Source organism: Miscanthus floridulus, chromosome 4 (assembly GCF_019320115.1).
Source record: "Miscanthus floridulus cultivar M001 chromosome 4, ASM1932011v1, whole genome shotgun sequence".
In the NCBI taxonomy this organism is placed as follows: Eukaryota; Viridiplantae; Streptophyta; class Magnoliopsida; order Poales; family Poaceae; genus Miscanthus; species Miscanthus floridulus.
The window spans coordinates 78,083,117-78,094,343 of NC_089583.1; the positions used below are offsets into that span (position 1 = coordinate 78,083,117).

Sequence of the window (11,227 nt, forward strand, 5' to 3'; positions counted from 1 at the left end):
AGCTTTGTCGCTCGACCCCTCGTGGGCTGGTGCGTTCAATGCGATAGGTGGCCATTGTGTCCCATCCTGTTCGGGTGCCCTGATGTGGTACATGACCACCGAGCCCTATTATGTGCTGTGTTAGTGTGCTGCTTGTAAGGCTTGTGACCCAGGCAGGATCGAGTAGTCTCATCGACGTCATACGAGTTCGCCTTTGTGAGGGTCTCAATTTTCCTGACCTTACACGAGCATCTAACGATGGTTGCGACCTTCCGTGGTTCACCACACAGCATGGGGGTTTTGGGCTACTCAGTCCATCCCGGGCGTATAAATGGAGACCTTTCTACCATTTGAGACACCCATGGTTGTAGCCATGAGCTATTTCCGATCGGTTAGATGTTAAGAGAGCGAGGGAAGAGGAGAATTTCTGGGAGAGAAGGAGTGTTTTTCGGGCGGCGCTAGGGTTTCTGAGATGCCTTCCCTAACCGAGGATCAATGTCTTGACCTGGCGCCGTCTAGGTTGTGATCCTCGGTGGATGCGTTGCTATCCATTTGAAGGCCGAGAATCTAGGTCTCAGGGAGGAAGCGAGAAGCGGTTGAGGTTGGGCCTCGTCCTAATAGTGGGGCCACTAGCGCCCACTTCCTTCTTTCCCTGATGCCCTTCGTGACCCGAGGGGTCATGGTGTCTTGCTATAGGCAAATTTTGGTTTCACCCCACGTGGGGAGAGGCATGTCCACCGTAACCACGTGGTCAAAGCAGTGTGCCTCATCGAAGTCGATGGGTAATTCAAGCCAGACTCGATAACCTCCCCAATCGATGTGGAGTTCGGCTATGCCTCGTTGAGTGACGTCCCATAATTCATCGGTCGTCAATCTCGTCGGTCCCCAACCGCCTCCATAGCGGCCAAGGGACAAGATGCCTCCCCGCTAGAGGGGGTCAACCCAGGAGACTTTGAAGTGGACGACTTGAACATAGAGAGAGATGGTCGTGTGGCTCCGCACCACCGATTAGAGCCACAGGGGCCCATCTCCTCCCTGTCCCTATCCCTTTGTGGCCTCGAGCCCTTTTAAGGACAGGCCTAGGAGTGGATTTCCTAAGAACGACGTTGGGTCATGGTCACGACCGGTGACCTTGCACATGGGCTTAGGGGCTATCGAGCCTCCCTTGCCACAGTCGTGGCATATCGGCGTTCACTTGGCATGTGATCGCGTGCGCGTTCTATGGTCATGATGACCGTGAGGTGCTCTGTGCGTGAATCCTAGGGGCGGTCGACCTCCCTGGATTCTACGTCTTAATGGCATCCCTACACGTTATGGTGTGCTGACTCATTTCTTAAGGGCTTGTAGGGCCCGTACTAGGGTGAAATTCATGCGGGTGTGGTTCGCTTCCCTGATTGCCGCCACATAAATAGCTCCCTCTATCTGAGATGATCCCTTACCTTGTTCTCGCCTTCTACCACCGCTCCTGCAATTTGAACGAGAGATACAAGGAAAGGGGTCGAGTTCGTGAGCTTTACCTCTAGGTCGCGTGGGTCGCCGCCATTGCCATCTGCTCCACTGCTTTTGCCTGTGTCATGAGATGGGAGAGTGGATACCTTCGTTGGTGATGGAGGCGAAGTTGTAGCGCCTCGTGGCAAAGGGTCACCTTGCACTAAAGGAGGTCACCGGGTGGAGGGCCCCTATCAGCAAGGTGGTGCCTCACCCACAACCTGGGGAGGCGATGTCATTCATCGACCTCCACAAGCGTGGGTTTGTGATCCCGACGTCTGACTTCCTCCACGGTTTCCTTCGCAAGTATGGAGTCCAGCTGCAGCACCTTCCTCCCAATGCGGTGTCACAGCTGGCAGGCTTCGTCATCGTGTGCGAGGCCTTCCTGGGGATAGTGCCCAACAAAGACCTATTTCAGAGGGTTTTCGAGGTGAAAACCCGCAAGGTGTATGGTTCTGACGACAGCGTGCTTGCTCCCATGGGCGAGATGAATCTTTTGATGTGCCATAGGGTCTCTCGTAGCTACCCATGCTTGCCGCTAAAATCTTCGAACTCTGGCTGGCATGAACACTGGTTCTACATTCGGGATGATGCCACTGCTCCCCACCCTCCTTTCTCTAATGTTGCGTCGGTGATGCTAGCCACGTGGAGTTAGGGGTGCAAGAAGGCGCGACTATTGAAGGTGATTGAGATCTTATAGATCCTCGAGGGTCGGGTGTCGGCCGAATCGGCTGGCGTCATGGTCCTACGAACTATGATCGAGCAGCGAGTCCAACCCTTGAAGCGGTGGGCGACCTTGTTGTGTGACTACTTGGGAGTTGAAGACCCGACCCACGAGACCATTGTTGGCGGTGCTTATCGACCGAATCCGACCACCAATTAAGATGAAAAAAGAGGAAAACTAGCATGACTTACACATATATGTAATTTATATTGACATGTTTCCACATGTATTGGAGAATTAGTATTTTGCAGGACATATATCTGGAATACGTGGAAAATGTGATCAAAGTGCGCCTTTCGACAAAGCGTAAAGCAGAATCCGCGCAAAGGAATAAGTAGAATCCCACCTTCACAACAAAACCTAGGCCGAGCACTGATGTGGGAGGGACCCAGGCCTAGCCCCTAGCCCACTTGGCAAAGGTGGTGGCCAGGTGAGCTAGCCAGGGTACGCCCGCACCCTGGGTGCGCCCACACCCTAGACGGCGCAGCCTGGGCCCATCCTCTGCAGGTGGTTGCATGGTGGCATGCTGATGCGGTATAGGGTAGTTTCCTAATTTACTAGAGCCAAACTGACCTTCGTGCTTGTATAAAAAGAGGGGTGGAGCTCTCTTCAAACACATAGCACAACACAAGAGCCTCTCTTCCTCCACTTGTATTCTTTTTACTATTTTTAGTAGTTGGAGCTAGGAGAAGCTACATTGGAGAGCTTGAGCAACTTGAGCCTTTTGGTATGAATAATATCAAGAGTTTCCTTTTGTACTTGCTCTCATATTATCAATATAGTTATGCTTATGAATTAGAGCTAAGTTCTTATGTTATTAGTTTAGCATATAGAACTCTATGCTTAACCTTTCATACAACAAACATGTTTAGACCAAGACCTCAATTGAGGTAGTGAGTTCTACTTAAGATTAGTTTTGGTCATTATATTCTTGTGGGTTCATCGTCCATCCCCATGGCGGATGCGCTAATAAGAGGACTCCTGATAAACACAGAAGTTCCTAGCCACTGCTAGAGTAGTAACCAATAGCGTAGACGTGGTGTCTATGTTAGAAGTTACCTTCATTTGCCTCGTATCCCATGGTTGAGGGGTAGACGGCAGGTGGTGACAGCCCTATCTGTCCTTCGTAATCCCCCATGTCCGGATATGACGTAGAGCTGGAGGCCAGAGGTGCTTGGCAAACCAAGTATAAGCCGGTGTCCGAAGTGAGTTTATAGTGACCCCTGTTATGGACTTTGGTCTATTATACAGTCATGTTATCTTGACCATGTCCCTACTTGAGACTTTTACACCATGCCTTCCTTTAGGAAAATATAAATGAACGATACCTAAATACTTCCGAGTGAAATGCTACAACGATATATCCATGCGGTTGTAGAATATTCACATCATTTCTGGTGCTATTGCTAGGAAACACCAATCCTAGTGATTGCGCTAAGAAATGCCAACAAGCATTTTTGGGGCCGTTGCCAGGGATGGACTTAAAAACTCCATACTTGGTGATTGCATTTAGAAATGCCATCAAGCATTTCTGGCGCTGTTGCCGGGGAAGGCATCGGTTAAAAGAATCTATTAGGACATGTTCATGATAATATGCATGTGTAGTAGCCATTGCTCATAACAGGATAACTTTGCTTGTTTTCTCCTGTTGTGGGTGAAAACAGGATAGTGTTAGACTGGTTTTGATTTGCCGACGAACTTCACCAAAAATCCAAAGGCACTCCTAAGGAAGAACTGGTCTCGTACTGTTTCCTCTTCTGCCACTCCACCAACAAATGAACCAGTCACCCCCGCACCATCTGCTACTACCGCTATGGCCCAAAAGTCACTCCACGAGTAGTCCATCCCCGCTATTACTAGCATGCTTGTTGGGCCCGCTGTCAACAAGGGAAATGGAAACTTTGAACTCTGGACCAGGCTGATCACAATGGTGCAGGCAAACCCTTTCTGTGGTTTGCCTAGCAAGGATGCCAACGCACATCTTCAACACTTCCGACATTATCATCATAAAATATGTCGCACCAGAGAACATCAGGCTCTATTTGTTTCCCTTCTCCCTCATGGGGAAGGCAAAGCAATGGTTTTATAAGGACAAGGAAGTTGTTAGCATGTGGGCTAAATGCTCCATGGCGTTCCTCATGAAATTATTCCCTATGGGCAAAACCAACGCCCTGAGGGGGAGAATTTCAAATTTCCAGCAGAATACTATGGAATCCATCCCCGAGGCATGGGAGAGGCTACAAGAATACATCCTTGCCTACCCATACCATGGGATGGAGAATTGGCTAGTCGTCTAGAACTTTTATAATGGGTTAACCCCCATGTCAAGAGGACACATTGATGCCACTGCTGGAGGAGCCTTCCTCTCACTCACCATCAATGGAGCTACGACTCTCATTGAGAAAATGGAGTCCAATCAATGGTGGGGTGATGAGAGGCTCCAAGATGAACAACAAAAAGGCATGCATACCATGAAGGAGACGGATATGCTTGCTACAAAAATGGACCTCCTGATAAAAAGGCTTGACGAGCGTACCCATGAGAAGGAGACAATGTACGTCACCGTCAAGGCCATGGACTTGTATATGACATGCGAGGTATATGGTGAAAGTGGACATTCAGGGGAACAATTGCCCTGAGACCCATGAGTACGACACCTACATCAACAATGGGTTCCGTCCACAAGGAGGTAATAACGGGTGTAACAACCAATCACGACCACCATTCAAAGAAGGTAATTCAAACTTCGATTCCAATTACAATTCGAATCAACCTTATTTGATAGACCTTGTGTTAGGGTGAGCTCAATTAAATGAAAACCAAACAAAGAAGCTTTCCGCTAATGATAAAACTATGGAAAACATTGATTCAAACTTAGAAGGCTTAACCTCTTCTTTCAAAAATCAATTAAGCCTTAATAAAATATTTAAAAACTAACTAGCTCAAATTGTTATTTCAATTCCTGCATATGATTTTGAAAAGATTTTGGGGCAACCTGAGTTTTCATTTGAAAATGTCAATACGGTAATCACGAGGGATGGTAAGTCCACTCGTGATCTACAATATCCTAACCATGCAGGATAAGCCAAGTAGAACGGGGGTACAACCCCGAACCTTAGGCTTTGAGCTAGCTTGGGGGAGGACCCCCACAAGGTAACATGTATCTTGCACTATCACCACTTTCTATTACCTTGCATAAAAATAAATAAATAAAAACTTATGGTTCTATTGTTCACCATTCAATGTTTTCACCTCCGTTGGATGATTCTTGTTTATCCTTTCATGCTTCCTCTTTCTATGCTGGCATGTTTTGGTTTGGGAGTATTGGTTATACATCTTTTAAATTAAGCATGGTGCTTAGTTTAAAGCTTGGATGTAATGATCATACTCCTATAGGATTTTTAATTTAAGCATGGTACTTAGATTAATTAGCCTACCTTGATCAAATGAGACATGGTGTCTAGTTTGATCATTGAATCGAAACTGCTAGTATAGATTTTGGTGGATCATATGGACTAACCCTTGCAAGAATTTATCAACATCATGAGGGTAAGTCTTTGAGATGACAACAGAGATGAAAATTTGTTGGGAGAACATTGATAGGAAATAATAATAATAATAAATAGATAAATAATAATAATAATAACAATAATAATTTTTATTCCACTCCACATATGTGTAGTAAAAATGTTTAGTTAATCCTTATTGAAATGATGAATAGTTGCTCTGTCTTATATTTTGACCGTGCCTAGTTTATAACTTAGCTTCCCCAAGGTTTGAGTTTATTGGCTAAAAATGTCTCATCCTAAAAACCTGAAACTTATGGGTTGTAAATGCTTAATATAGTCTAAGTTGTTGCGGGGTATGATAGGGTGCAACGAAAATTTGCTTTGACTTTGTTCTAAGAAAGTCTTGGCATCCGAAGTTTTATTTTCAAAATGCTAAAAATTAAAAGTTCCTCAGTGATTTATATTTCCTACCAAAGCTATATGACATGTTTTACAAATACAAAACCTTTGTCATATGCTTCTTGTTATCATATTGAGCTTTGTCAAATTGTTGTGACCCTTATTGAGATTCTCGTCATGCACCCATGATCAAGATTCACGTACACCCCCAAATAAAACTGTTGACTCTTACACTGAGAGTTATGCAAAAACATGTTTTTTCGCCCACCAAATAATTACTCCATTCATTTATCATGAGTATCTCTCTAAAAAGCTTTCATATACCAAAAGTAAGTATGGGCTATGCTAAAAAAGAAGAAAAAGAAGAAAAAATATATCCATGCTTAAAAAGCATGAGAGAAAAAAATGCATGCCAAAAATCATGAAAAAAAAGAAAAGAGAAAGATAGCCCATACTTTCAAAGGCAACCATCAAAAAGGGAGAGAGTCATGTTCAGAGGGGTACAAAAATATTTAAAATAGGAAGATTTCAAAATTCCATACACATGCACGTCTTGATCAAAGTGTATGACTTACATCTCCTTGAGGTTCGGTTTTTGACTTAGCAATATTATTTTATGCAAGTATGCCTTCTTTTATACCTACTCAAAGATCCACATAAGTCATTTAGTTGGTAGGTTGAAAAGAAAGGCATTTATCACAAGCCTTTGGTGAGGATCAAATAAACTTTGAGAGATCGAGTGAATCATTCGAGGAACTTAACTTTATTTTGCAAAACTTTCAAAACCTCCAGAAAGAAAGTCGATCAAAGAATGAATGATAAGCATTTCTGTGAACCGTTCTATCCTACAACTGCCTAAGACATGGAGAAGACTAAAAAGCCCTGCAAGTAATGAGATAATAAAGGGTGGATAGAATGCCAATTTATTCAAATCAAGGAAGAAAACTTTGTTATAAGCATGGCACTTTTGAAATGTAATCGGCATTGCAGCAACTCCTGATCAACAACCAATGTCTTAGTTCTTGCTCGGGACGAGCAAGGGGTAAGCATAGGGGATCTTGTTGGCGGTCCTTATCGACCGAATCCGATAGTCAATTAAGATGCAAAAAAGAGGAAAACTAGCATGACTTACACATATATGTAATTTATATTGACATGTTTCCACATGTGTTAGAGAATTAGTATTTTGCAGGACATATATATGGAATACGTGGAAAATGTGATTAAAATACGCCTTCAGACAAAGCATAAAGCAGAATCCACGCAAAGGAATAAGGAGAAGCCCACCATCACGACAAAACCTAGGCCGAGCACCAACGTGGGAGGGGCCTAGGTCTAGCCCCTAGCCCACCTAGCAAAGGTGGTGGCCAGGCGAGCTAGCCAGGGTGCCCAGGCAGCGTAGCCCGGGCCCATCCTCTGTAGGCGGTTGCATGGCGCCATGCTGACACGGTATAGGGTAGTTTCCTAATTTACTAGGGCCAAACCGACCTCCATGCCTGTATAAAAATAGGGGTGGAGCTCTCTTCAAATACACACCATAACACAAGAGCCTCTCTCCCTCCACTTATATTCTTTTTACTATTTTTAGTAGTTGGAGCTAGGAGAAGCTACATTGGAGAGCTTGAGCAACTTGAGCCTTTTGGTATGAATAATATCAAGAGTTTCCTTTTGTACTTGCTCTCATATTATCAATATAGTTATGCTTATGAATTAGAGCTAAGTTCTTATGTTATTAGTTTAGCATATAGAACTCTATGCTTAACCTTTCATACAACATACATGTTTAGACCAAGACCTAAATTGAGGTTGTGAGTTCTACTTTAAGATTCGTATTGGTCATTATATTCTTGTGGGTTCGTAGTCCATCCCCGTGGCGGATGCACTAGTAAGAGGACTCCTGATAAAGATGGAAGTTCTTGGCCACCGCTAGAGTAGTAACCAATAGCATAGATGTGGTGTCTATGTTAGAAGTTACCTTCATTTGCCTCGTATCCCAAGGTTGAGGGGTAGATGATAGGTGGTGACAGCCCTATCCATCCTTCATAATCCCCCACGTCCGAATACGGCATAGAGCTGGAGGCCAGAGGTGCTTGGCAGACCAAGTATAAGTCGGTGCCCGAAGTGAGTTTATAGTGACCAAAGCTATCTTAACTTAGGATCACTGCCCTTAGAAATTCATGTATTTGTATGATCTGCTCATGTTAGCATTGCTATACAAGATAAGCCTGCTCCAGTTTAGATTTATTCTTTTATTCTTTATTCTTTATTCTTTATTCTTTCTTTTATCTTTCTCCTTGAGAATGGCTTGAGTGTGTGTCACACTATCCAATATATATCTTGGATTACCCCTGTTATGGACTTTGGTCTATTATACAATCATGTTATCTTGACCATATCCCTACTAGAGACTTTTACACCATGCCTTCATTTAGGAAAATATAAATGAACGATACCTGAATACTTTCGGGAGAAATGCTACAACGATATTTCTGTGTGCTTGTAGAATATTTCTGCATGTGTTCAAAAATATCATCATGGCATTTCTGGTGCTATTGCTAGAGAACACCAATCCTAGTGATTGTGCTAAGAAACGCCAACAAGCATTTCTGGCACCGTTGCCAAGGATGGACTTAAAAACTCCATACTTGGTGATTGCGTTTAGAAATTCCATCAACCATGGAGGTGCTTAAGGTCTCTGAAGTCGTGAAGCATGTCAAGGGATTGGTCTCTTCTAGGACCGTTGTTGCGGCCAAAGGTGTGGTGGAGGCGTTCTCGGTGAATTTTTGGCCTAACCTGGTAAGCCGCTTTGATTCATTTTCCTTTCTTCGTTAAAGGTTGTTGGTTAATTAGTTCATCTCCACGGCATGTGCCCTTGTTCAGCTCTCATTTCCATATCCCTTGCCTTGGAGGTGCTGAGCGCGCTGCCCAGGAGCAAGCAGCCGCTAAGGAGAGGAAACGCCTCAAGCGGGAAAGGGTGATGAAGAAAATGGAGTGTCAGAAGCGTGGAGCTTCAATGTCAAATGATGACGATGATGATGATGATGAGGGGATCTTTGAGGGGGAGGATGAGGTTTTGGTGGCCCTTCAGAGCACCCTCGATGCCTTAGCAGATTCAACAATGGCGCCGAGCCGAGTGGTACTCACTGCCCGGCGAGTGTTGCGACCAAGGAAGGTTCTGCTCAAAAGCGGGTGGCTTCATCACCACTGAGGGGGCCAAACCTGAAGTGTCCCTATGCCACCACCGGTGGTGGCCAAGACTCCTTGTGCATGGCTCCTATTGCCCTTTTCCTGATGGGGCTCGAGGCTCCCGTCCAGGGAGAAGATACCGAGGATGTCGTGAAGATAGGCGCCGTGACCAGGGCGGATGGCGAGGTTCAGCGCCCTTCCTTGGAGATGCCTAGGGGAGTGTACCAAGACATCCTCCAGCACCTTTTTGCTGACGCGGGGTCAGGCGCCCTGTGTCCCCAGCACTTCGTGTGGGGATGTTTGAGACCGGGGATGTAGGGGTCGCTAGAGGTCGTGACGTGGAGGAGACCAATGCCGCCGATGCTATCGGGGATGCCTCATCGGCCTCTGGTCCAGCAGTGTCGACGTCGGTGCCTGCTTCCATGACCCTTTCCACTGGATCGCTCATGGAAAGGTGGATCGTCGTACCCTTTGTGGAATGCTCCACTAGGTACGTCGTTCTTTGATTTCTTTCTCATCATGCTTGTTGATGATACTGGGTTGTCTGATCTTCATCAATCTTTATGGTGTAGAGAGCCCCTTCCAGGCCCCTTAGTCCTAAGACCTTTGGGTGGTGATGCCCTCCTATGCGGTCAGAGTTGTCACTGCCCCTAGAACAGTGGTTGGGCTCCCTTCTATTGCAGCCCTACATTCGCTCCTCGAGGGGCTCATCATGTGCTCTCCAACAAGGTGTTATTCGTGGTGGATGATGTGGCCAAGCGAGCCACGAGGGAAGTTGCCTCCCAAGGCCGTGAGGGGGTCAAGGCGGCCTTGGCAGAGATGGGCGATGCGATCGCCGTAGTCCCCCGACTAGGCGTAGAGGCGCAGTGTCAGATGAATAATGAAGTGGTGGTCCAGGCGTAGGTGAGCCTTCTGGTCTGCTGACCTCATTGTGCCTGTTTCACTCCTGCTGCGATCGTCTAATCGCCCTTACAGGAGCTGATGAAGATTTCAATGGAGAAGTCTCTGTTCTTGCACCTAACTTATCAGGCATAGGTGGGAGGTGCCACCGACCATGGTTGTCTGGATGCGGCGGAGGCTAAGGTGCAATGTTTGCATAGGGAGTTGGAGGCCTCCTGGAGGTCGGAGGAGGAATCGACCCGCCGAGAGGTGCAAGCTCGGCCCCAGATCAAGGCTCTAACGTCCCAGATGGCCGGCCTCAATGACATGATGGCTGCCCAAGAGACAGAGCTCACCTCGGCTGGCACTGCTCGGGACATGGCTGAGCAGGGGTGCCAGCGCCTTAGAGCTGAATGCTAGAGATTGTGCTCCGCCTATAGCGGTGAGTCTTCAACGACTCTGCATTGTGCCTCCATTCTGTCGCTATGCCCAGTCATGAGCCCGTATGTCTTTTCTTTAGGGTTGCACACAAAGGCGCTTTCGGATCAGGAGGAGAAAGCATCCATGAACCAAAGAATGCTAGAGATGGATAACCAGTTGGCAGTGCTGACCGCCTCTAGATGGGTTCTTTGCATCATGCTCGGTGCTAGCCGAGAGAGTGCCCGGCTGGAGCCTCGCCTCGACGAGGATCGTCTCCAAGTAGACTCCCTGATTTCTGAAGGGGTTCGTCAGGGAGCTCTCGCTGCCTTGACATCGGTTGGCTCGCACTATGGTGGTGTCGACTTTGATGCCGTTGGACGAGGATGTGCACAGGGGAGGTCCAAGAGCGACATCCTCGCCATAGGTAATGCTACTGCTTGAGGTGCGGAGGCCCTCGCAAGCAAAGTTTTGGCTACCACCATTCGTCTTCCGTTCACGGCTTCCATTGCATGAGGGTCTTCTAGTGTAGTCATCCGGCATTTTGGGTATGACTTTTCTATAATGGTGCGCGGTTGGCGCATTCGTTTTGCCATTTTGCTACTTTTTTGCTTTTCTTTTCATTCGAATTGAAATGTGCTTCGTC

General features: G+C 46.4%; 1 non-coding gene across 1 annotated transcript; it reads right to left on the reverse strand.

The window, feature by feature from the left end:
* Nucleotides 1–4,359: 4,359 nt before the first annotated feature.
* On the reverse strand, nt 4,360–4,466 carry LOC136553019 (small nucleolar RNA R71). The gene has a single exon (XR_010782926.1). It is a non-coding gene; the product is annotated as a small nucleolar RNA R71 (small nucleolar RNA).
* Nucleotides 4,467–11,227: the final 6,761 nt, after the last annotated feature.